Source organism: Trichomycterus rosablanca, chromosome 3 (assembly GCF_030014385.1).
Source record: "Trichomycterus rosablanca isolate fTriRos1 chromosome 3, fTriRos1.hap1, whole genome shotgun sequence".
NCBI classification, from domain to species: Eukaryota; Metazoa; Chordata; class Actinopteri; order Siluriformes; family Trichomycteridae; genus Trichomycterus; species Trichomycterus rosablanca.
In genome coordinates, this window is record NC_085990.1 from 1,128,532 (window position 1) to 1,140,495 (window position 11,964).

Sequence of the window (11,964 nt, forward strand, 5' to 3'; positions counted from 1 at the left end):
AAACCAGTGGATGGAACAAAAACGAAAGGAACCTTGTTCGTGCTGCGCTGTGGTACTGCAGTCACGGAATGAGCAGCATGATTCAGCAGCATGACGCACACACACACACACACACACACACACACACACACACTCACACACTCACACACACTCTCTCACACACACTCACACACACACACACACACACACACACACACACACATACGCGTTTTCATGTCAGATGGGGACCAATGTTATGAACATCACTTGCGGGGACCACCCTTTCTACAGCCTCTAGAGGGCTGAAAAAAATCAGGCACACTAAACAGATTTTTCTTAGCTCATACACGCGTTCAAACATCAGAATTTAAGAAGTCATGTCAGGACCGTGTTTAGTGGGGACTTAGAAAAATCTTATAAATATGACTAATGGGGACCTCATTTACATAATATTAGCATAAAACACACAAATGCCAATGTGATTAGTGGGGACCTTGCAAGAACATTGAGTTAATTACAATTCATTTATATTACCATTAAAGGGCATGTAATTATTTCAAGCTAATCTACAGATTATCTTACTTCTAAACAAAAAGGTTTAATATACATCTATGTAAAATCAAAAGATGCAGTAATAGTCCATAAATCACATTAAAATGTTTAAATTTAGCTTAGCTTACTTGTTCATAGATTATGTAGTCTTTGCATAGAACATCTAGTGATGTGCATGTAGTCATCTCGACAACATAGCAAGATTTATGTTTGACATTTCTAGATTTACAGCCAATATCAGTGTAATTAAAAAAATATATTAATAGATGAAGTTAGTCTATCTCTACTCATGTACAGTGGATTGGAAGAGTAGTAAATTATTGTCTGAATACTTTTTTAACTCAAATCAAACTATTTTATTTTTCACTGTTTAAGTGTTTCTTTCTTTAATTCTTTGTCATGAATTTTTTTGTACCACAGTGAACCACCCAGAATCAGCTACTACTCAATCACTGGACAATTATTACCACTAAAATAATGCTACTTATAAAACTATACAGGCATTAAAGACATTTAAATTGCAAAACTCAAGATTTAATTTTTAACATGCTTTCACCCTGTTCTTCAATGGTCAGTACCTCCACAGAGCAGGTATTATTTAGGTGGTGGATGATTCTCAGCACTGCAGTGAAACTGACATGGTGGTGTTGTGTTAGTGAATGTTGTGCTGGTATGAGTTGATCAGACACAGCAGTGCTGCTGGAGTTTTTAAATACCGTGTCCACTCACTGTCCACTCTATTAGACACTCCTACCTAGTTGGTCCACCTTGTAGATGTAAAGTCAGAGACAATCGCTCATCTATTGCTGCTGTTTGAGTCGGTCATCTTCTAGACCTTCATCAGTGGTCACAAGACGCTGCCCACGGGGGCTTTTGGCTGGATATTTTAGGTTGGTGGACTCTTCTCAGTCCAGCAGTGACAGTGCGGTGTTTAAAACTCCAGCAGCGCTGCTGTGTCTGATCCACTCATACCAGCACAACACACACTAACACACCACCACCATGTCAGTGTCACTGCAGTGCTGAGAATCATCCACCACCCAAATAATACCTGCTCTGTGGTGGTCCTGTGGGGGTCCTGACCATTGAAGAACAGAGTGAAAGCAGGTTAAAAAGTAAGTAGAGAAACGGATGGACTACAGTCAGTAATTGTAGAACTACAAAGTGCTTCTACAGTGGGGGAAATAAGTATTTGATCTCCTGCTGATTTTGTAAGTTTACCCCCTTACAAAGACTTGAACAGTCTATATTTTTTATGGAAGGTTTATTTTAACAGAGAGAGACAGAATATCAACAAAAAATCCAGAAAAAAAACATTAAATAAAAGTTATAAATTAATTTGTATTTAATTAAGTGAAATAAGTATTTGATCCCCTACCAACCAGCAAGAATTCTGACCCCCACAGACCGGTTATGTGCCCATGAGGCTCACAAATTAGTCCTGTCCCTGTATAAAAGACTCCTGTCACAGAATCAGTTTCTTCTGTTCAAATCTCTCCACCACCATGGACAAGACCAAAGAGCTATCAAAGGACGTCAGGGACAAGATTGTAGACCTGCACAAGGTTGGAATGGGCTACAAGACCATCAGCAAGAAGCTTGGTGAGAAAGAGACCACTGTTGGTGCGATAATTTGAAAATGGAAGAAATACAAGATCACAGTCAATCGCCCTCACTCTGGAGCTCCATGCAAGATCTCACCTGGTGGGGTAAGAATGATTCTGAGAAAGGTGAGGTCAGTCCAGAATTACACGGGAGGAGCTCGTCAATGATCTCAAGGGAGCTGGGAGCACAGTCACCAAGAAAACCATTAGTAACACACTTCGCCGTAATGGATTGAGATCCTGCAGTGCCCGCAAAGTCCCTCTGCTCAAGAAGGCTCATGTACAGGCCCGTCTGAAGTTTGCCAATGAACACCTGAATGATTCAGAGAAAGCTTGGGAGAATGTGATATGGTCAGATGAGACCAAAATTGAGCTCTTTGGCATCAACTCCACTCGCCGTGTTTGGAGGCAGAGAAATGCCCGGTGGGGATGGTGTTCTTGGGGTCATATCCAGCATTTCTCTGCTCCCAGCTCCCTATATTCTGTCTCTCTCTGTTAAAATAAACCTTCCATAAAAATTATAGACTGTTCAAGTCTTTGTAAGGGGGTAAACTTACAAAATTAGCAGGGGATCAAATACTTACCGTATTTTCCGCACTATAAGGCGCACCTAAAAGCCTTAAATTTTCTCAAAAATCTGCCGTGCGCCTAATAATCCGGTGCGCCTTATGTGTGCACTGAGTTCCAAAATCTGTAAAAATGTTGTTGTGCGACTTTGGTAAGCGCTCCTCTTGATTGACTATCGGACCATTTCCCGCTGACACAGGGACGTAATACGTACACTACAAACGCTGGCAGCGATAAACCAATCAGAGAACATTACGTAATACGTACAGTACGTACGCTTACCTCCGCCACGCCACCTTTGCTTCCGTTACCTTTTTTTTGTAGACCGTATGTTTTAGCATGCGCCTTATAATACGGTGCGCCTTATGTATGTGTTAAGTACAGAAATAGACCCCGTAATTGAGACTGCGCCTTATAATCCGGTGCGCCTTATAGTGCGGAAAATACGGTATTTCCCCCACTGTATATGGTAAGTTTTTCAGGATGAACTCAAGTTCATATGCGTGTGAAGGCAGGCGAGCGAATACTTTTGGCAATATAGTGTATTATTGACAGTTAAAAGAAAATCAATATATTGCAAAATGTTCAAATGCTTTTTAAAAAATAGCAAATAATTCTATTTCTGTTCAGTAGACCTTTATGACGTATGCATGTGTGTGTCTTGCTGAGACATGTGAATGCAAACAAAAACTGCAATATCAGAACATGTGAATGTAAACAAAAACTGCCATACCAGAGACTCAATGATCTTTAAACTATCTGTATTGCAATTTTCTTTTGTAGGCCGTAATACGATTATAAACATAGAATTTCAGATTTTGCCAGTCACGGTTCTTAGGAGCTTCTGGTTCAGCCCTTAAACACTTCTCACAGTCTCGCTGTGCTGGTACGATACAAGATGTGATGAAGCGATTCGTGTGCCATTCCACCGCCTGCACCTCTGTCTGCAGCCAAGGTGTTTTCTTCTTATGGGCAGTTTTACCTTTGCACTGTTTGTCCATTCTGCCATAGACAAAGATTATTAGGATCAAATTCTCATAATAGCTATAAATACACAGATCAGCCATAAAATTAAAACCCGCCTAATATTATGTAAGTCCCCCTAGTGACACCTGTATAGCTCTGACCCATCGAAACATAAACTACACAAGACCAATGAGCCTTGGGTGCACATGACCCTGACACCAAGCCTACTGTGGACCATTTTTGGTAGGTACTAACCACTGTTTACTGGGAACAACCCACAAGACCTGCTGTTTTGGAGATGCATCACAGACATCACAATTTGGTCCTTGTCAAAGTCACACAGTTCCTTACTGTTGCCCATTTTTCCTGCTTCCAAAACATCACCTTCGAGAACTGACTTTGACTGCGGCTTAATACATCCCACCACCTTTTTACAAGAGTACAGTAAGAAAGTAAACCCTCGAAATTACTTGATTCTACCATGAACACTCCATGGTCTACCATGGACCAGACTCAAGTACTAACCACTGCATACTGTTACACCCCAAACCTGCTGTTTTGGAGATGCTCTGACCCTGACCATTTTTCCTGCTTTAATTTGTCTGCAATTGTCCTACCTGAGCAGGCTACTGGCTTTAGTGTTTAATGTTTCAAAGTGGGTCTGTTTCTTGTAAGTAAGACTGACACTGTGTTACACTGTTTGATTAGGTTACACCATGAGTTATATTTTTAACAACACTGTGGCTTCCCACACAGAAGTCCCAGTCCCAAGCCCATATGCCCCCTAATAATATTTACATTCTATAAAAACACACTATAATGACGACAATTTATCCCCCTCACTTACAGTCTGTAGAATACACACAGGCATTAGTTAGCTAAGTAATCAAACAGTACTTAAACCCTTTATTCACTGGGACTTCAACAAAAGCAAGAAAGCAAAAACCAAATACAAAAAGTTAAATAAAATAATATACCATCAGGATCTAGCCCAATTTTATCCAAGTTCTTGCCATGAAACTCAGCTAATCTTCCTTGCTCAAGAGCCATTAGAACTTTGCTGATCTTTTGATATACACTGGATGTCTCTGGCTCAGTGAGTTCCACTGTCTGTGACTCGACATCATCAGACAAAATGACCTCTGACAGGCACAGCTTTCCAAAGGGTTTCAGGGAGAGGAAGAAACAGCTAGATTATATTCTCAACAGAGGAAACTACACTCACAATGCTGCAGTTATGGAGTCAGGACAGGGGAAACTTGTGCCCTTTACACAACCATGTAAAGAAACATTGGGAAATGACTTCACATACTTTTAACAGTATGTGTGAGAGCAGATGCGAGAAATGGGAAGGCTGGTTCACAATGCCAGAAAAGTCACCACCTTAAAAAAAATGGAAGACCTTATGAATCCAAAAAATTACATGGAGAGAGTCAAAGCTGTCAAGTTGACATGTGGGTATGACAGTGAAACAAACAAGTTTTTGACCCCATCATTAGCAAACAAACTTGGAAATATCCTGGTTAAAGTAAGCAAACTTTTAAAAGCTCAAGGTTTCATCTCAAACAACCAACATCTTGTGAAGAATGCCAGTGAGTTTCAAGACATCCATCGGGAAAAGTAGAATGAGCTGATATCAGCCACGGCATTGAAAAACTTTGCTGATCTTGGCGAGCTGTAGGGTCTTCTCAGGCAGTCGATAGAACTCACGATGGATTCTTATGTCATGTCCAAGAAAATTGGCAAGCTGGTCCATTTCTGTGTCTATCATGTTTAGCACAGTTGAAAGGGTTGCAGCATGCTTTCTCAGTTTGGTAGATGTCAGTGGGACTCTTTGCACCACACACCTTTGCAAAGCCACAGAGACGGTCTGATCCTCTGAAATGTGTCATAGCTTCTGGTCTTGCAAACATATAACCATTGTCTATTAACAAGGATCTCTAATGCACAAAACATTTTTGGAGTCAGAAGAATTGGAACTGGGCGACCACGTTTCCCCCCGACGACAATCCTTGAGAAGTGTCTGCAGAGCTTTTTTTCCTCTTCAGACAGTGCCCAGTCCACATCGTCATGGTGATCAGAAGTGTCTCTTGATAAAAATGCAGATAAGAGCATGCTGGCAACTTCTCCTTCCCTGAGAAGAGAATAACCTGAGCCAGGCACACCTTATTCAGCTCCATCCAGGCTTTTGCAGAGGGACTTTCCGAGAGTGAAATGTACCACTCATCTTGTACTTGACTGAGATATGCATGCATGTCTTCAGTAAAAGGCATGAGAGTCGGTACGTTCCACTTTGCTTACCTTATGTTCCTCAATGCCGTGGCTGATATTAGCTCATTCTACTTTTCCCGATGGATGTCTTGAAACTCACTGGCATTCTTCACAAGATGTTGGTTGTTTGAGATGAAACCTTGAGCTTTTAAAAGTTTGCTTACTTTAATCAGGATATTTCCAAGTTTGTTTGCTAATGATGGGGTCAAAAACTTGTTTGTTTCACTGTCATACCCACATGTCAACTTGACAGTTTTGACTGTCTCCATGTAATTTTTTGGATTCATAAGATCTTCCATTTTCTTTAAGGTGGTGACTTTTCTGGCATTGTGAACCAGCCTTCCCATTTCTCGCATCTGCTCTCTCACATACTGTTGATTCTTGTCTAATTTCCCCTTTTGTTTAACAAGTGCTGCCCAACATCAAGTTTCCCCTGTCCTGACTCCATAACTGCAGCATTGTGAGCGTAGTGTCCTCTGTTGTGAATATAATCTAGCTGTTTCTTCCTCTCCCTGAAACCCGGCTTTGGCATACGGCTTAGAGCAATACAAGCAGTAATGTTTTTTGTTGTACACTCTTCGTCCACCTCTTTTTTGACTTGCGCTAACAACTATTAGATCATTTATGTTCTTACTTGAACCAAGTTCTTCTTCTGCTCCAGTGGCTTCAGGTGTAAAGCTGTGCCCGTCAAAGGTCATTTTGTCTGATGTTGTGGAGTCACAGACAGTGGAACTCTCTGAGCCAGAGACATCCAGTGTATTGTGCTTTGTTTTTTGGTTTGGTTTAAGGCTAGTGTCAATGTCACTATCACAAGTCGTATCAGGTATGTAATCATCTGCACTTTCTGATGAAGAATCAAATAGCTCACTGGAATTGTCAAGATTTGTGTCTTTCATTTACAAAACAAGAAATCATAATAAGAAAAACTTTAATACTTAATCCTAAATTTAAAACTTAATTTATCAGTAAATTTACATATACAGTGGGGCCAAAAAGTATTTAGTCAGCCACTGATTGTGCAGGTTCTCCTACTTAGACAGATGAGAGAGGTCTGTAATTTTCATCATAGCTACACTTCAACTATGAGAGACAAAATGAAAAAAAAAATCCAGGAAATCACATTGGAGGATTTTTAAAGAATTTATTTGTAAATTATGGTGGAAAATAAGTATTTGGTCAATAACAAAAGTTCAACTCAATACTTTGTAACATAACCTTTGTTGGCAATGACAGAGGTGAAACGTTTCCTGTAAGTCTTCACCAGGTTTGCACACACTGTAGCTGCTATTTTGGCCCATTCCTCCATGCAGATCTCCTCTAGAGCAGTGATGTTTTGGGGCTGTCGCTGGGCAACACGGACTCCACACATTTTCTATGGGGTTGAGGTCTGGAGACTGGCTAGGCCACTCCAGGACCTTGAAATGCTTTTTACGGAGCCACTCCTTCGTTGCCCGAGCGGTGTGTTTGGGATCAGTCATGCTGGAAGACCCAGCCATGTTCCATCTTCAATGCTCTCACTGATGGAAGGAGGTTTTGGCTTAAAATCTCACGATACATGGCCCCGTTCATTCTTCCCTTAACACGGATCAGTCGTCCTGTCCCCTTTGCAGAAAAACAGCCCCAAAGCATGATGTTTCCACCCCCATGCTTCACAGTAGGTATGGTGTTCTTGGGATGCAACTCAGCATTCTTCTTCCTCCAAACACGACGAGTTGAGTTTTTACCAAAAAGTTCCATTTTGGTTTCATCTGACCACATGATATTCTCCCAATCCTCTTCTGGATCATCCATATGCTCTCTGGCAAACTTCAGACGGGCCTGGACATGTACTGGCTTAAGCAGGGGGGCACGCCTGGCACTGCAGGATTTGAGTCCCTCTCGGCGTAGTGTGTTACTGATGGTAGCCTTTGTTACTTTGGTCCCAGCTCTCTGCAGGTCATTTATCAGGTCCCTCCGTGTAGTTCTGGGATTTTTGCTCACCGTTCTCATGATCATTTTGACCCCACGGGATCGAGGGAGATTATCAATGGTCTTGTATGTCTTCCATTTTCTTACAGTTGCTCCCACAGTTGATTTATTCACACCAACCTGCTTGCCTATTGTAGATTCACTCTTCCCAGCCTGGTGCAGGTCTACAATTTTCTTCCTGGTGTCCTTCGACAGCTCTTTGGTCTTGGCCATGGTTGAGTTTGGAGTCTGACTGTTTGAGGCTGTGGACAGGTGTCTTTTATACAGATAACGAGGTCAAACCGGTAATACAGGTAACGAGTGGAGGACAGAAGAGCTTCTTAAAGAAGAAGTTACAGGTCTGTGAGAGCCAGAAATCTTGCTTGTTTGTTATTGACCAAATACTTATTTTCCACCATAATTTACGAATAAATTCTTTAAAAATCCTACAATGTGATTTCCTGGATTTTTTTTTCTAATTTTGTCTCTCATAGTTGAAGTGTACCTATGATGAAAAGTACAAACCTCTCTCATCTTTCTAAGTAGGAGAACCTGCACAATCAGTGGCTGACTAAATACTTTTTGGCCCCACTGTATGTTTGATGATCTCAAATACACAAGTACTTTTTTGTCATGTTTTTGTATTTTGGGTTTTTAGTTAATTAAAAGAATGTAATAAGTTAATTGTGATGATAATCTAGCAAGAATAATTGTTTATTGTGATGTATCTACAAGGTAAGTTCAAGGGGAACATATAGGGCAGATTTTAACTTTCACAGTGATTTTTTTCTTGGATAATTATCATTTTATTCTGAACACTTACGGCGTCCCCACAACACACCTTCAGTTAGTGTATGAGTAGAAACTGTGTGTAGAAACTGAACTAAACTGGTCCCCACAATGACTATAACATTGTGTGTGTGAAAGGTCCCCACAAGTGACTATTACATTGTGTGTGTGAAAGGTCCCCACAAGTAACTATAACATTGTGCGTGTATGTAACAGGTCCCCACAATGACTGTAACATTGTGTGTGTGTGTGTGTGAAAGGACCTTTCACACACACAATGTTACCATTCCTTGTGGGGACCTTTCACACACACAATGTTACAGTCATTGTGGGGACCAGTTTAGTTCAGTTTCTACACACAGTTTCTACTCATACACTAACTGAAGGTGTGTTGTGGGGACGTCGTAAGTGTTCAGAATAAAGTGATAATTATACAAGACAAAAATCCCTGTGAAAGTTAAAATCTGCCCTAAATGTTCCACTAGAACTTACCTTGTAGATACATCAAAATAAACAATTATTCTTGCTAGATTTACATCACAATTAACTTATTACATTCTTTTTACTGACTAAAAACCCAAAATACTAAAATATATGACAAAAGAGAGGCTGTAAAACTAAAAGTCAAGTAGTGGACATGCATGTACCTGTTGAGGAGTGCTGTTTGAAACAGAAGCATCATCCATCTGAGTCTTGGACAGGATAGAGGATTGGGAGTCGTCCTCCACCACGGCTCTAGCTGCAATGCTGGGTGTCTGTAAACACAATTTAAAATAACTATATCAAAAAACATGCACCAGACTTTAGAAAATAATTTTATAATAATAAAAAAATTATCTTTTGCCCAGTCAAGCAGTCTGTGTTCACACATATTAAATAAAACAGGCTTTGCGGGGACCTTTCACACACACAATGTTACAGTCATTGTGGGGACCAAGTCAGTTTCTACACACAGTTTGTACTCAGAAACTAACTGAAGGTGTGTTGTGGGGACGCCGTAAGTGTTCAGAATAAAGTGATAATTATACAAGACAAAAATCCCTGTGAAAGTTAAAATCTGCCCTATATGTTCCCCTAGAACCTACCTTGTAGATACATCACAATAAACAATTATTCTTACTAGATTATCATCACAATTAACTTATTACATTCTTTTAATTAATTAAAACCCCAAAATACTAAAATATATGACAAAAGAGAGCCTGTAGTTTTAACTTAAAGTGATGATGTGGATGTGCATGTACCTGTAGAGGAGTGCTGTTTAAAACAGAAGCATCATTCATCTTGGATCTTAGAGTCTTGGACAGGACAGAGGATTGGGAGTCGTCCTCCACCACGGCTCTAGCTGCAATGCTGGGCGTCTGTACAAATTTTAAATATTTATTTTTATTGGGCTCCCTTAAGTAATCACACAAATTAAACACTTTATGACAACTTTTAACAGAATGCCTGACTGGTCAATGTACCTGTTGGTCAGTTTTTTCCGTTGTGCTTCTGCATATGAACTTTTAAATGGCAGGACTTGCTGATATCTTCTACATTTATATCACTGGGTGCTTTTGTAGCCACCTGTAAACATATTTTCATAGATAATTAGACTTAATGCATTTGGTATTTTGGTTCTTTAAGCATTTTAATTTTTATTCTTATCCTGCAATATGAGCCAGTCTGTACACCATGTATTGTGCAACATACTCGTGTTCTCCATGAGCAGTCTTCACATTCATTTCAAACTGCAGAAAAAAACAAAACAATTATTGTACTGGATTAAGTCTAGGTCTTTAAAGTTATTATTATATGCCTTATGCATATAATATGCATATAAAAAGTTTTTTTAAAATATGAGGTGCAATTAAGCAACAATGCAAGAAAAAGGGACAAAAACTAAAATTATAATAATATATTATTTATATGTGTTATTTATTAGGGTTTTGCATTAATTATACAGTACAGTACAAATCTGTTTGTATATGGTTTGCATCTGCAGATACACTCTTGTTCAGAGTCTGGCCAAAAAGGTTAAATGTTATCTTAAAGTCCATTCGATCATGTTCATGTTGTTTATTAGGTTTGTGGGTATAAAACTTATCTTTACTTATTAGCGCATCACACTGGACTTAGTGACGCGTCTGCAGACGCGCACCAAACAACCTGTTCTGTAAACTACACCTGAACACACTGAAACGCGCTAGAAACCAACACAATACACACAGATTAGTTTTGTACAAATAAACATAAGCTACTAACACTCGCTGTAGAACACATGTTGTAACGAAATCATTTATAATGTCCTTGTTAAAACGACATACTGAAGTTTTTTTCTCTGCCTGGCAGTAATACGCGTAAGAATGCCTGCTTTCACTTTTCCTGCCCAAACATTTAAGCATTTAATTTCATTTTGTAACAAACTTGCCTTACAGTTAAAGCTCCGAGTTCTACTTCTACCCACAGAACAGAGACTGAAAACCAGGTTCATTAGTGAAGTAATGCTACACCTGTTTCAAATTAAAGGCCCCAATGGAGACTGCAGCCGCACACAGACATTTCAAACTAACAGTTTTCTGTCTTTTTAAGTTACCAAAAATTTGTTGTCATTTTTAAATTTATTTAATGGAAAATTAATATAAATATCTAAATATATCTAAAAACACGCAGTCATTGTTATTTAACCACTGCACTGTCACAGCCCAATTATAAACAAGAAGCTTTATTTGCACTCATTTACACCGATCAGCCATAACATTAAAACCACCTCCTTGTTTCTACACTCACTGTCCATGTTATCAGCTCCACTTACCATATAGAAGCACTTTGTAGTTCTACAATTACTGACTGTAGTTTATCTGTTTCTCTACATGCTTTGTTACCCCCTTTCATGCTGTTCTTTAATACATTTACATGTTCTTTAATAGCAGGACAGGTCAGGTTTTAATGTTATGGCTGGAGAAGGAGAAGAACTGGTATTAAAGAACAAATAACTATTCACTAACAGAACTAATTAACATAATTTGACGGTTGAACAATTGTTATACTGGTTTGACATGCAAATATGCTTACCTTGTGTTTCATTTTTGGTCCTCTATATAAGTTCTTAGCTTCTTAGCTGGTTTCTCCTGCATATAATCTTCTTTTTTTGTCCACTGTGTGAATATCCATCTTTAACACTAAAAATGTCTGAAATCGTTCCTAATGGGGACCAGGAAGTGGGTGGTTCCCAACCTTATTTGGAATCCGTGTGTGTGTGTGATTCCGGCTATAAAAAAAAGGGGGCGCAACTGAGCACAACCCA

At 39.5% G+C, this 11,964-nt stretch overlaps 1 long non-coding RNA gene across 3 annotated transcripts; it reads right to left on the reverse strand.

Annotated features, from left to right (window-relative positions):
* Positions 1–3,446: 3,446 nt before the first annotated feature.
* LOC134310738 (uncharacterized) lies at positions 3,447–11,750 on the reverse strand. 3 transcript variants are annotated; one of them, XR_010011336.1, is made up of 6 exons: positions 11,733–11,750; positions 10,371–10,408; positions 10,142–10,244; positions 9,920–10,036; positions 9,323–9,430; positions 3,447–3,704 (listed from the first exon to the last, which is right to left on the reverse strand). It is a non-coding gene; the product is annotated as an uncharacterized LOC134310738 (long non-coding RNA). The 3 variants fall into 3 exon arrangements; XR_010011334.1 differs by lacking the exon at positions 11,733–11,750 and adding an exon at positions 11,094–11,163; XR_010011335.1 differs by lacking the exon at positions 11,733–11,750 and adding an exon at positions 10,923–11,022.
* Between the last annotated feature and the right edge of the window lie 214 nt (positions 11,751–11,964).